This window comes from Tursiops truncatus, unplaced genomic scaffold (assembly GCF_011762595.2).
Source record: "Tursiops truncatus isolate mTurTru1 unplaced genomic scaffold, mTurTru1.mat.Y mat_scaffold_168_arrow_ctg1, whole genome shotgun sequence".
Classification (NCBI taxonomy): Eukaryota; Metazoa; Chordata; class Mammalia; order Artiodactyla; family Delphinidae; genus Tursiops; species Tursiops truncatus.
Genome location: NW_022983219.1, coordinates 14,548 through 29,749, shown reverse-complemented (window position 1 = coordinate 29,749; position 15,202 = coordinate 14,548).

The window sequence follows — 15,202 nt, the reverse complement described above, 5'->3', positions numbered from 1 at the left end:
GCAGACTGTGCGATACCAGAACTTAAAGGCATTGACTCTCCATGTGGGGATGTTGTTAGTAAAGCGGCTGGAATGTCGATCCGGAGCCCCAGGAGAGCAAAAATGAGGTGTGTTTTAGAAACCTTTCCCGATCATATGGTATACCAGTCGCTGGGTTTCCCAAGCATGGTTTAGCTGTAGGAAGATTCCCTTCAACCTGGAGTGTTGGGACCCTTGGACTGAGTAGCATGAAGTATTGCATTAAACTTTCGGCAGTTGCTCACCAAAGCTCACCAATCCTCTCAGCCCCAAGTGTCCAGCCTTATGTCTTATCCAGCTGTGGGTTTATATGTGGTCAATCCAGGTTGCATCACAGCCCCTGAGCGAATTTTGTAAGAATTTTTCTCTCTTTCATTGTTTCAGCGTTTTGTTTTTAAAATTTATTTCTATAATGGGGTTTAGCTCATTTTCACTGCTGTGTTTGTGCCGCTCTGCACACACTTGATTCCCTTATGGAGATATATCAATACATGGGTTTTAAGATTCTTATTACTCAGATATATTTCTCTGCGGTGTATAGGGTGTGTTGAGGCCAGTTCATTGAGCAAGGTGTAGATCTTGTCTAATACCTATTTGGTTTATTGAACGGTATCTGTGCTAATTTCAAACTCTGGTTTTATGCATCACCCCACCTCTCCTTTCCCCTTAAGCTGACATAAGTGTGTTTTCTAAATGTGAGACACTGTTCTGTTCTGTAATTCATTTCTTGTGCAGCCATATTTACCCTCCCTCTATAAGTGATATCTTATGATATGTTTCTTTTTCTGTTTGACTTATTTCAAGTAGTATTATCGGACCTAAATCCACTCTTTATCCTTCTACTAGCCTTATTACATTGATTTCATGGTGAAGAGATATTCCATTGTACATAAGTACCACATCTTCTTTATCCATTGTTCTCTTTCCTGGGATATTTAAGGTGTACTGAAGTTGAGGTTCTTGTAAACAGAGTAGCCCTAAACTGTGGTGTGCTTGTGTCTTGTTGATTTTTAGACTTCCCTAGATATACTCCCATGATTGGAAGTGTCCTATGCTCTGTAGCTCTGTTTTTTAGATGATTTAGGAACCACCATACACTTCTCCAGAGTGGCTCTCGGCAGTTCACACACTGCCCATCAGCGTATAAAGGCTCCCTGTTACTCCATGGCCTGTCCTGCATTTCTGGTTTTTACAATTTTTTAGGATGGCCCTTTTGACCGGTGGGAAGTGAGACTTCTTTGTTGTGCACATTTGCATTGCTTGCTTGCTTCGTTGCCCATAAAGTGCGTATGCGTTTTTTCCTGGATATAATCAGGAAAAAACGCATACGCCCTTTTGGGCCAACTGCATCATTGTCGAAATTCTGCCGCTTTTCATGTGCGTTAAAGACGAGTCCAATCTATCTCTTGAAATCTGTTTCTTGCAATTCTGTCTTGCATTCAGATCCTCTTCTTTGCCTTACCTCAACATATTTTTGGACGTTAGTTTTCATTTATAACTCTGCAGGTTTGTGAATTGCAGTGACCCTGAGCTCCATTTTTTAAGTTGTTCTTTTGTGAGCTGGCCTCAAACCCACAGGATTGCTTCAGGCCCTATTTTGGCTCCGGCGAGGCAGGCTGAGCCTTTCTTTAATTCTTATTCTTAATGGGAAATTAGAGTGATATGTGCCCGTCCAAACCCCTACAACTATTTTCTCATTGGTTCCCCCTCTTCCCGTTCATCCTCCTCACAATTTGCAAAATGTGTGAAACAGAAGTTTAAATGTGCTGATTCTCCAAGTGGGGAGATTCTAAGTAGCGTGGCTGGAATGGTGAACAGGAGCACCAGGAGAGGATAAATGAGGTGCATTTTAGACACATCTCCCGATCACATGGTGTACAGTCCTCTGGGTTTTCCATGCATGTTTTAGCTATAGGAAGATCCCTTGAACCTGCAGATTTGGGACCCATTGAATGGGTACCAGGTAGTATTACTTTAAAGGGTGTGCATTTCCTCACCCAACCTCACATTTCTCTTAGCGCAAACAGTTTCCAGCCTTATGTCTCATCCTGCTGTGGGTCTAGATGTGTTCAATCCATGTTGCATCACCGTCCCTGAGGAAAAGTTGTAAGAGGTTTTCTCTGTCTCTCTGTCGTTTATTTTTTTCAATTTATTACTATATTGGTTACAGCTGATTTTCAAAGCTCTGTTTCTTGCTGCTGTACATCCACTTGATTCACGTACAGAGAGACATCAATAAATTCTTTTTCAGATTCTTACCAGTCGTATATATTCTTTTCCGGTGACTTGAGTGTGCTGAGTGCAGTTCTTTTAGCTACCGTGTAGGCCTTGTTGATTATCAGTTTGGTATTTGGAATGGTATCTTTGCTAATTTCAACCTCCTGGATGATGCCTCACCCCTCCCCACCTTTCCCGTTTAGCAGCCTTATGCGTGTTTTCTACATATTTGACTATGTTTTTGTTTTGTAATTTATTTCATGTGTAGCCATTTTGGATTCCACCTTTAAGTGATATCTTATGATATGTGTCTTTTTCTTTTTGAATTCTGTCACTTAGAATGATCATACGTAACTCCTCCGGAGTTGTTACAACTGGCCATATTTCATTGATTTCCAGGCTGAATAATATTCCACTCTACCTAAGTACCACATCTCTATCCATTTTTTCCCTCCAGAGACATTTAAGTTATATCCTAGTCGAGGATCTTTTAAACAGAGAGGGGGTAAACATTGGGGTGCCTGTGTCCTCTCGATTTTTGTTTTTCCCAAGATATACGCCCATGAGTGCAAGTGCCCTATGCTCTGTAGCTCATTTTTTAGATGCTTTAGTAAACACAATACACTTCTCCAGAATGGCCGTTGGCAATATACATTTCCACTATAAGTCTCACAGGGCTCCCTCTTCTCGTTGCCCTGTCCTGCATTTCTGTTGTTTACGCTTTATGAGGATGGCTCTTCTGACTGATGCGAAGTGATATCTTTTGTAGTATTGACTTCCAGTGCCCACCTGTTTGGTTGGCTAAAAAAGTGTATGCCCTTTTCTTGAATATATACAGAAAAAAACGCATACACCCTTTTTGGCCAACTGCAATGTTGGCAATGTTCAGCTCCTTTTCTTGTGCTTAATGGCGAGTCCTTTCTACCTCCTCAAATCCCTTTCCTGCCATTCTCCCTTGCTTACAAGTCCTTTTCTCTGACTTTCCTCAAGACATTTTTCAGTGATGGATATTTTCAACTCTGCAGTTTTGTGAATTTTACTGCCCCTGAGTTCCATTGTTCAACTTGTGTTTATGGGAACTGGCCACAAAGCAGCGGGATTTCCTCAAGCCCTATACTGTTTCCATGGGCAACCCTAGCCTTTGGTCAATTCGTCTTCCTGATTGGAAATTAGAGTGACATGTGCCTGTCTGAACACCTAGGACTTGTCTCTCATTGTTCCTCATCCTTCCGCTTCATCCTCTGGACAAATTCCAAACTGTACGCAACAGGATGTTGACAGTGCTGACATCTCCAAGTGGGGAGACTGTTAGTAAAGACGCTGGAGGGGTGAACCCGAGCACCAGGAGATGAGGAGATGAGATGCCTTTTCCAAACTCTTCCCGATCAGACGGTATACCATCCTCTGGGTGTGACAGACATGTTTTAGCAGTAGGAAGAGTCCCATTCATGTAAGGAGAACACCAGGGCTTTTTCAAAATCAGTGTCTCCCCGAAACCCAAACTGGGGAAGTTTTTAAGCTACGGCTACACATATGTTCATTAAGGGCCTTGGGAAGTAGGCAGAGTCCAAACTTTAGATGATTGAAGTCTTCAGGGTCAGAAGCACTCACCACCAGCTTCCCTTAGGCTACACTTTAACTATCATTGATAGATGATGTCAATAAAAATATCTATTCTTTTTCAGATTATTTCCCCTTATAGGTTATTGCAAAATGTTGAGTGTAGTTCCCTGTGCTATACAGTAGTTCCTTGTTGATGATCTATTTTATACATAGCAGTGTGTATGTGTTAATCCCAAACTGTTAATTTATCCCTCCTCCCACCTTTCCCCTTTGGTAATAATAAATTATAAGATTTTATACTTCTCAGAAATGGGGGAGCTGAAAGAGAGGTATCATTTTCAATGGAAAAGCATTTAAAACAAGATTGAAGGTTTAACCAAGATTATTAGATGTACATCCTTGGAAAGAAATCACTTAGTTTCTCTAATATTGATCCTGACAAATAAGACAAACCTTTTCACTGAACTTGCTTATAAAAAGTGATGGAAATATCAAATGGAAGTGTTAGAAACATCTTATTTTACCCGAGCCTTATACACTGTTCTATGTTAACTACAGTTTGGCTCACACATCTGTTCATTGAGGTTACAATAGTCTCAATTTCTGTTACTGATCCTCCAGAGTGGACCCCAACAAGTGTCCCCCTGCCCAGTGTCATTGGGGCCAACAGATCGAGACTGAGTTTGGTTCACAAGCAAAGGAAACTTTATATTTTGATCAGAGAATGGAGAGGTGAGAGCATGCACTACCCCGTGGGCTGTGGGCTGGGCTGCTGTGTAGAGATCCTGTCAGAGTCAGTGGGAGGGAGGGAGGCGGCGGAGCTCTCGAGGGCCGGGTTGGCTGTAGCTCAGGCTCTATATCGTGGAGTCTGCACTGGGCCCCAGGAGCTGAGGTGTCGACCCAGCCATTCTGCACTAGGAAATCTGGTCTGAAGTGCCGGGTGTGGAACCTCTGCATGCGGGACCCTAGGAGCACGTGAAATTAGACAAAGCACAAAGGATAAAAAAGGTTAGACTTGACTTTATTGCCCAGATTCTATTTTTATCTCCCAGGGATTTTTAATGGGCTTTGCTGGGGACAAACCCCTCCTCTGCCTTTTGTCCCGTTCCTCATTCTTGGAGTGCTGAGGGTGCAGACCCTTCTTCTGTAACTGCTGAGTGCTGAGTTGGGAGCCCTCATACCCTGGGGCGAGGGTCAGAGCTTCTCCCCAGCAGCCTCCCGGTGACGTTGATTGTCCCCAGGACCCCTGCCTCCCTGCTCGTCCACCTGAGCACCAGCATTGGAAGTGTTATAGATTCTAATGACCTTTAAGGGTCCAGGAAAGAGATGTGCAGAGACGCTGTGGGGGCCGGTTTCACCCCGCCCCACATTTGTTCAGCCACTTTAGGCTGACCGTTTCTGCCAGCCTAGATGCTCTGACCAGTAGTCTGCGCTTTCTTCAATTAGGCCCCTGAATTAACGTACAAACAGCACCAGGTGTCAGAGCCCTGCCCGCTCAACTCCCAGACAGTCCAGGGTCAGTGGTGATCAAGGACCATGATGGCTACTGAGTCAACAGCCTTTTGAAGTAAACAGGAGTCCAGCCGGTCTTATTGGCCACCATCATCACGGTGTCTGTAGGCTTTTCTATGGTGACAGTGTGGTATACTGTTCCCCCGCCAAGATTATTAGCTCCCCTCTGGGTGCAGTAAGTCCTGCAAGCAGTAGTCTACTCTTTTGGGACACACCCTTGTTGTTTTATGAGAGAAACTCCAGGTCAAGTGATGTTCACACGAGTCGTCATGGTGCCCTGTTGCCCCCGGTTATCTCTCTGGATGTTGGAGTTGGAGGGCCTCCTCACTCGAGGTCGGTGTGCCCACGGAGCGAACCCTGCAACTTCAGGGCATGGTTGGTGGTTAGGATCACCACGTGGGGTCCTTTTCCCTTAGGAGGGAGGTGGCCTTTTGGGCTGCTGATTTCCAGGTTTTTAGATACCGCCAGTATCTTGGCCAGATGTGGCAGTGGGCCAAGCCCCTTGGTGACCGTAGTTTATCCTACCTGGATGGCATTCTTGCATTGTTCCATTTCAAGTGGTCCCAGTTTTTGCACTAATTCTCCAATGGCGATTCACCTTTCACCGGGAATGTAAAGGTCAAAGGGTTTAGCTAAATTAGGGAGTTCCAGGGCAAGGGTCTGAATTGACTGCTCTTTCCATTCTTGAAAGGCCACTTCTGGATTCTATTCAAAAGGATCATCATCTTTTCCTTTCAGTGTTTCATATAGAGGCCCAGCTAGTAGACTGTAGTTAGGGATCCAGAAGCAGCAAACCCTGGCCTCCCCAGGAACCCCTAAGCTGTCTTCTAGTTTTAGAAAGGGGTAAGGCTGAAAATGGTTTCTTCCCTTTCCTGGGATGGGCTTCTCTGACCTTCTGTGAGAATGAAGCCCAGGCAGGTCACCGCAGTCTGTGATATTTGAGCTTTTTCTTGGACAACTTCTATCCTTTATTGGCTTGGTAGTTCAGAGGTCCTCCTTAGTAGGGCTGGCGATCAGAATGTCGTCTGCATATTGAAGGAGGGTTTCCTTTTCCAGAGGTAGAACTTTTAGGTCTTTAGCTAAGCTTTCCCCAAAGACGGTGTGGGAATTTTTGCACCCTTGGGTCCAGACGGCCCGGAAGTATTGTTTTAGTTGTATGTTGAGTCCTGCCACTCACAAGCCAAAATTTCTTGTGACTCTGGGACTAATGGAATACAAAAGAAGGCATCATTGAAGACTAATACAGAATACCATGTCCTGGTGGTTGGTAGAATGACCAGCAGGGTGTAGGAATTAGGAGCAGCTGGAGGTATATCCTCGGTGGCTTCACTGACTGTCCTGACATCCTTTACCAGGTCCCCAGCAGCCCATGGGGCTCTCGTGGTCAGACCAATCCCAGAATATGGAGCTCACCTGGGCAGGTACCCCACCCCCACCCCAGCCCACGGGGCTCTCGTGGTCAGGCCCCTCCCAGGATACAGAGCTACCCTTGCAGGTACCGTGGCAGGGCTGGGCACACAGGAACCGTGCACATAGCCCTCATTGCAGAGCACCCCCAGCTCACCTGTCGCTCAGAGCTGACACAGAGCACCTCAGAGCAGGACTTGAACTAACAAACAGCAGCTGCGACAGGTCTGTGACCCTGGGCATCACTCCGTGAGGCCTCCCTCCACCTGGTCTTCCAGAGACTTCCACTGCACCCGGGGCACCAGGCCTCTGTCTCCAACCACCACCCACCCCTCCTCTCCCTGACTCCTGGGTTCCTCTCATTAGGAGAGGGTTTTCTTGAAGTTGTCTCCCACTCATGGGCCAGATAAAATGATTAGAAAACAAGCCAAAGCTGCAGCCCCTTGTCTATCCTGACTCTCAGGAGCCCACACCTGTTCCTTGGACCTGGCCGGTTCAGCAAGTTCCATTTTCTGCAACTGTGAGCCCCTGAGGGGTGATGATTGGCTGACCTGGGCAGCCTTACCGTGCCGGCCAGCCCTCCCCAGGTGTGCCTGGGTTGAGATCAATATAAATACCACTCCAGGCAGCAAGAGCCCCTGCAGCCGTGCCTGACGCCATTTTCTCTGCCCTGTCAGCAGTCTCGGGGCTGGGCTGGTGGGAGGGAGTGAGAGGCCACGGCTTTGTGGGTGGCCCAGTGTGAGTGGGGCTCTGCTGGACTTTCTGCAGCAGTTGCCAGGCTGCCACCTGCTAAAGAAGAGGATGTGTCACCCATACCTGCTGCTGGAATTTCTCCCTGGGCAGAGGTGAGGAAGGAAAAAAGCAGTGGGGGCAGGGACAGGACGGGTATCTCAGGCAGGGAAATGGAAATCTTCCAGAAGAGCACCCAGGGCCAGGACCATCCTGGCTGGCCTGCAGGCACCAAAGTCGGCCGGCATGCTGTCACTCGTGTGGCTCTATGGCCCTTCCTCTAGGCTTTCAAGTCCTTGTATATATTCAGGTGTTTTACCTGGGACGGGTGGGAATAGTTCAGCAGCAACTGGCCTGGGGCTCAGCTCACGTTTACTCACAGATGCCTCGGCACGGTGCCCCAGCTTTGCAATGAGGACGCTTGTTGCGTGGGGGCTGCTGGCTGAATGGGAGACGATTCCCCACCACTGACCAACTTCAGAATTGTTTACAACTGGAGCAAGTGCCCTGATACGGTTTTCCTCTGTGGAACTGGTGGGTTCTGTGTTTTTTTCTCTTTTTCGTTTTTGGTTCAAGGTAGATTTTATTCCTCTTTTTTGTATTTACAGATATAAGCATGGAAATAATTTATTCATATAAATACATGTATGTGCAGGGAATAATTGTTTTTTCTGTTTTATTTTTTAAATTTTATTTCTTTTTAATTTTGAATTTTATTTTATATTTTTATACAGCAGGTTCTTATTGGTTATCTATTTTATACATATAAATGTATACATGCCAATCCCAGTCTCTCAACTCCTCCCACCACCACCCCCCCAACAGCTTTCCCCCCTTGTTGTCCATACGTTTGTTGTCTACATCTGTTGCTCTGTTTATGCCTTGCAAAATGGTTAATCTGTACAGTTTTTCTAGGTTCCACATATATGCATGAATATACAAGATTTGTTTTTCTCTTTCTGACTTACTTCACTCTGTATGACAGTCTCTAGATCCATCGACGTCTCTACAAATGACCCAATTTCATTCCTTTTCATGGCTTAGTAATATTCCATTTGATATATGTACCACAGCTTTATGCATTCGTCTGTCTGTGGGCATTTAGGTTGCTTCCATTACCTCGATATTGTAAATAGTGATGCAATGAACATTGCGGTGAATGACTCTTTTTGATTTATGGTTTTGTCTGGGTATATGTCCAGTACTGGGATTGCTGTATCATATGGTAATTCTATTGTTAGTTTCTTAAGAAATTCCATATTGTTCTCCATAATGACTGTATCAATTTATATTCCCAACAATAGTGGAAGAGGGTTCCTTTTCTCCACACCCTTTCCAGCATTTTCTGTTTGTAGATTTTCTATGATGCCTATTCTACCAGGTGTGAGGTGATACCTCATTGTTGAATCCATTTTGTTGAGCAAGGGGTAGGTCTTGTCTATTACATACTTGGCTTATGGAACGGTATCTGTGCTAATTTCAAACTCTGCTTTTATGCAGCACCCCAACTCACCTTCCCCCTTAAGCAAGCATAAGTTGGTTTTCTAAATTTGAGACCCTGTTCTGTTTTGTAATTCAGTTCATGTGTAGCCAAGTTCACATTCCGTGTATTAGTGATACCTTATGATGTTTCTTTTTCTGTGTGACTTATTTCACTTAGAATCATCGTGCCTCAATCCACTCATTATGCTGGTACGGGCCTGGTGACATAGATTTCATTGCTGAGTGGTATTCTGTTGTACATAAGTACCGCAACTTCTTTATCCATTATTTGCTCTCTGGCATATTTAACTTGTGCCGCAGAAGAGATTCCTGTAAAAAGAGCCGTCCCAAATTTTGGGGTGGCTGTGTCTTTTTGATTTTAATTTCCCTAAGCTATAGGACCATAAGTGGAAGTGCCCTAGGCTCTGTTGCTTTGTTTTTTAGATGTTTCAGGAAACACCATACACTTCTACAGAGCGTCTGTTGGCAATTTACATCCCGCCCATCAGCATAACAAGGCTCCCAGTTCTCCATGGCCTGTCCTGCCTTTCTGGATTTTACACTTTTTTCAGATGGCCCTTTTGACCGGGGGGAAGTGAGACTTCATTGTAGTGCAGATTTCCTTTGCAAGCTTGCTTGGTTGGCCAAAAAGGGCGTATGCGTTTTTTCCTGAATATATTCAGGAAAATACGCATACGCCCTTTTTGGCCAAGTGCATCATTGTGGACGCTCTGCCTCTTTTCCTGTGTTTTAAATGCAATCCAATTCCGATTCCTCCTGAAATCGGTTTCCTGCAATTCTGCCCCGCATTCAAGTCCTCTTGGCAGCCCTACTTCAGTATATTTTTGGACAATAGCTGTCATTTATAAATCTGCAGGTTTGTGAATTACAGTGCCCCTGAGCTCCTTTCTTCAACTCGCTTTCTTGTGAGCTGGCCACAACACCGCAGGATTGCTTCAGGCCCTAATCTGGTTCCGGCACGGCATGCTGAGCCTTTGGTTTATTCCTCTTCCCTGTGGGAAATGAGAGTTAAATTTGCCCGTCCAGACACCTCCAGCTAGTCTCTCATTGGTTCTCCCTATTCCTGTTCATCTTCCGCAGAAATTGCAAACTGGACCAAACAGGAGGTTAAAGGGACTGACTCTCCAAGTCAGGGAGAGTGTTAGTAAAGCGTCTGGAATGTTGCACCCGAGTACAAGGGAACGAAAAGTGAGACACATTTGAACACGTTTCTCGATCACACGGTGGATCATACTCTGGGTTCCACATGCATGTTTTAGCTGAAGGAAGAATCCCTTAAACCTGGAGAGTTGAGACCCATGGAATGGGTACCATGCAATATGACTTCAAATGGTCTGCATTTGCTCACCGAACCTCACCAATCTTATGAGCCCCAAGTGTCCAGCCTTATGTGTCACCCAGCTCTGGGTGTAGATATGGTAAATGCACGTTGCATCAGAAGCCTTGAATGAATTACTTAAATATTGCTCTCTATTTCACTGTCATTGTGTTTTGTTTAAGAAATTTATTTTTAATATGGGATTTAGCTGATTTTCACTGCTTTAATGCCGCTGTACACACTCTTGATTCTCTTACAGAGATATATAAATCCATAGCTTTTATGATTCTTACTAGTCAGGTATATTCCTAGGCGTTGAATATGGGGTGTTGAGTCCATTTCGTTGAGCAAGGAGTAGCTCTTGTCTATTCCATATTTGGCTTATAGAACTTTATCTGTGCTCATTTCAATCTCTGGTTTTATGCAGCACCCCAACTCACCTTTCCCCTTAAGCAAGCATAAGTTGGTTTTCTACATTTGAGACCCTGTTCTGTTTTGGACTTCAGTTCCTGTGTAGCCAAGTTTACATTCCATGTATTAGTGATATCTTATGATGTTTCTTTTTCTGTGTGACTTATTTCAGTTAGATTCATCGTACTTAATCCACTCATTATGCTGCTACGGGCCTGATGACATAGATTTCATTGCTGAGTGATATTGCATTGTACGTAAGTACCACAACTTCTTTATCCATTTTTCACTTTCTGCGATATTGAACTTGTACCATATATGAGCTTCTTGTAAACAGAGCCATCCCAAACTTTGGGGTGGCTGTGTCTTTTTGATTTTAATTTCCCTAAACTATAGGACCATAAGTGGAAGTGCCCTAGGCTCTGTTGCTTTGTTTTTTAGATGTTTCAGGAAACACCATACACTTCTCCAGAGTGGCTGTTGGCAATTTACATCCCGCCCATCAGCATAAGAAGGCTCCCACTTCTCCATGGCCTGTCGTGCCTTTATGGATTTTACACTTTTTTCAGATGGCCCTTTTGACCAGGGGGAAGTGAGACTTCATTGTAGTGCAGATTTCCTTTGCAAGCTTGCTTGGTTGGCCAAAAAGTGTGTATGCGTTTTTTCCTGACTATATTCAGGAAAAAACGCATACGCCCTTTTTGGCCAAGTGCATCATTGTCGAGGTTCTGACTCTCTTCATATGTTTTCAGTGCAATTCCATTCTACCTCCTGAAATCGGTTTCCTGCAATTCTGCCTTGCTTTCAATGCTTCTTCATAGCCTTACCTCAATATATTTTTTGAAAATAGTTGGCCTTTATAACTCTGCAGGTTTTTGAATTGCAGTGGCCCTTAGTTCCATTTTTCAGCTCTTATTTTTGTGATCTTGCCCCATAACCACAGGATTCCTTGAAGCTCTATTCTTCTTCTGGGGCACCTTGCTGTGCCTTTGGTTAATTCTTCTTAGTGATGTGAAATTAGAGTGACATGTGCCCATTGAAACCGCTACAGCTAGTTTCTCACGGGTTCCCCCTATTCCCATTCATCCTCTGCACTAACTGCAGACTGTGCGATACCAGAACTTAAAGGCATTGACTCCATGTGGGGATGGTTTATTGAACGGTATCTGTGCTAATTTCAAACTCTGGTTTTATGCATCACCCCACCTCTCCTTTCCCCTTAAGCTGACATAAGTGTGTTTTCTAAATGTGAGACACTGTTCTGTTCTGTAATTCATTTCTTGTGCAGCCATATTTACCCTCCCTCTATAAGTGATATCTTATGATATGTTTCTTTTTCTGTTTGACTTATTTCAAGTAGTATTATCGGACCTAAATCCACTCTTTATCCTTCTACTAGCCTTATTACATTGATTTCATGGTGAAGAGATATTCCATTGTACATAAGTACCACATCTTCTTTATCCATTGTTCTCTTTCCTGGGATATTTAAGGTGTACTGAAGTTGAGGTTCTTGTAAACAGAGTAGCCCTAAACTGTGGTGTGCTTGTGTCTTGTTGATTTTTAGACTTCCCTAGATATACTCCCATGATTGGAAGTGTCCTATGCTCTGTAGCTCTGTTTTTTAGATGATTTAGGAACCACCATACACTTCTCCAGAGTGGCTCTCGGCAGTTCACACACTGCCCATCAGCGTATAAAGGCTCCCTGTACTCCATGGCCTGTCCTGCATTTCTGGTTTTTACAATTTTTTAGGATGGCCCTTTTGACCGGTGGGAAGTGAGACTTCTTTGTTGTGCACATTTGCATTGCTTGCTTGCTTCCTTGCCCATAAAGTGCGTATGCGTTTTTTCCTGGATATAATCAGGAAAAAACGCATACGCCCTTTTGGGCCAACTGCATCATTGTCGAAATTCTGCCGCTTTTCATGTGCGTTAAAGACGAGTCCAATCTATCTCTTGAAATCTGTTTCTTGCAATTCTGTCTTGCATTCAGATCCTCTTCTTTGCCTTACCTCAACATATTTTTGGACGTTAGTTTTCATTTATAACTCTGCAGGTTTGTGAATTGCAGTGACCCTGAGCTCCATTTTTTAAGTTGTTCTTTTGTGAGCTGGCCTCAAACCCGCAGGATTGCTTCAGGCCCTATTTTGGCTCCGGCGAGGCAGGCTGAGCCTTTCTTTAATTCTTATTCTTAATGGGAAATTAGAGTGATATGTGCCCGTCCAAACCCCTACAACTATTCTCTCATTGGTTCCCCCTCTTCCCGTTCATCCTCCTCACAATTTGCAAAATGTGTGAAACAGAAGTTTAAATGTGCTGATTCTCCAAGTGGGGAGATTCTAAGTAGCGTGGCTGGAATGGTGAACAGGAGCACCAGGAGAGGATAAATGAGGTGCATTTTAGACACATCTCCCGATCACATGGTGTACAGTCCTCTGGGTTTTCCATGCATGTTTTAGCTATAGGAAGATCCCTTGAACCTGCAGATTTGGGACCCATTGAATGGGTACCAGGTAGTATTACTTTAAAGGGTGTGCCTTTCCTCACCCAACCTCACATTTCTCTTAGCGCAAACAGTTTCCAGCCTTATGTCTCATCCTGCTGTGGGTCTAGATGTGTTCAATCCATGTTGCATCACCGTCCCTGAGGAAAAGTTGTAAGAGGTTTTCTCTGTCTCTCTGTCGTTTATTTTTTTCAATTTATTACTATATTGGTTACAGCTGATTTTCAAAGCTCTGTTTCTTGCTGCTGTACATCCACTTGATTCACGTACAGAGAGACATCAATAAATTCTTTTTCAGATTCTTACCAGTCGTATATATTCTTTTCCGGTGACTTGAGTGTGCTGAGTGCAGTTCTTTTAGCTACCGTGTAGGCCTTGTTGATTATCAGTTTGGTATTTGGAATGGTATCTTTGCTAATTTCAACCTCCTGGATGATGCCTCACCCCTCCCCACCTTTCCCGTTTAGCAGCCTTATGCGTGTTTTCTACATATTTGACTATGTTTTTGTTTTGTAATTTATTTCATGTGTAGCCATTTTGGATTCCACCTTTAAGTGATATCTTATGATATGTGTCTTTTTCTTTTTGAATTCTGTCACTTAGAATGATCATACGTAACTCCTCCGGAGTTGTTACAACTGGCCATATTTCATTGATTTCCAGGCTGAATAATATTCCACTCTACCTAAGTACCACATCTCTATCCATTTTTTCCCTCCAGAGACATTTAAGTTATATCCTAGTCGAGGATCTTTTAAACAGAGAGGGGGTAAACATTGGGGTGCCTGTGTCCTCTCGATTTTTGTTTTTCCCAAGATATACGCCCATGAGTGCAAGTGCCCTATGCTCTGTAGCTCATTTTTTAGATGCTTTAGTAAACACAATACACTTCTCCAGAATGGCCGTTGGCAATATACATTTCCACTATAAGTCTCACAGGGCTCCCTCTTCTCATTGCCCTGTCCTGCATTTCTGTTGTTTACGCTTTATGAGGATGGCTCTTCTGACTGATGCGAAGTGATATCTTTTGTAGTATTGACTTCCAGTGCCCACCTGTTTGCTTGGCTAAAAAAGTGTATGCCCTTTTCTTGAATATATACAGAAAAAAACGCATACACCCTTTTTGGCCAACTGCAATGTTGGCAATGTTCAGCTCCTTTTCTTGTGCTTAATGGCGAGTCCTTTCTACCTCCTCAAATCCCTTTCCTGCCATTCTCCCTTGCTTACAAGTCCTTTTCTCTGACTTTCCTCAAGACATTTTTCAGTGATGGATATTTTCAACTCTGCAGTTTTGTGAATTTTACTGCCCCTGAGTTCCATTGTTCAACTTGTGTTTATGGGAACTGGCCACAAAGCAGCGGGATTTCCTCAAGCCCTATACTGTTTCCATGGGCAACCCTAGCCTTTGGTCAATTCGTCTTCCTGATTGGAAATTAGAGTGACATGTGCCTGTCTGAACACCTAGGACTTGTCTCTCATTGTTCCTCATCCTTCCGCTTCATCCTCTGGACAAATTCCAAACTGTACGCAACAGGATGTTGACAGTGCTGACATCTCCAAGTGGGGAGACTGTTAGTAAAGACGCTGGAGGGGTGAACCCGAGCACCAGGAGATGAGGAGATGAGATGCCTTTTCCAAACTCTTCCCGATCAAACGGTATACCATCCTCTGGGTGTGACAGACATGTTTTAGCAGTAGGAAGAGTTCCATTCATGTAAGGAGAACACCAGGGCTTTTTCAAAATCAGTGTCTCCCCGAAACCCAAACTGGGGAAGTTTTTAAGCTACGGCTACACATATGTTCATTAAGGGCCTTGGGAAGTAGGCAGAGTCCAAACTTTAGATGATTGAAGTCTTCAGGGTCAGAAGCACTCACCACCAGCTTCCCTTAGGCTACACTTTAACTATCATTGATAGATGATGTCAATAAAAATATCTATTCTTTTTCAGATTATTTCCCCTTATAGGTTATTGCAAAATGTTGAGTGTAGTTCCCTGTGCTATACAGTAGTTCCTTGTT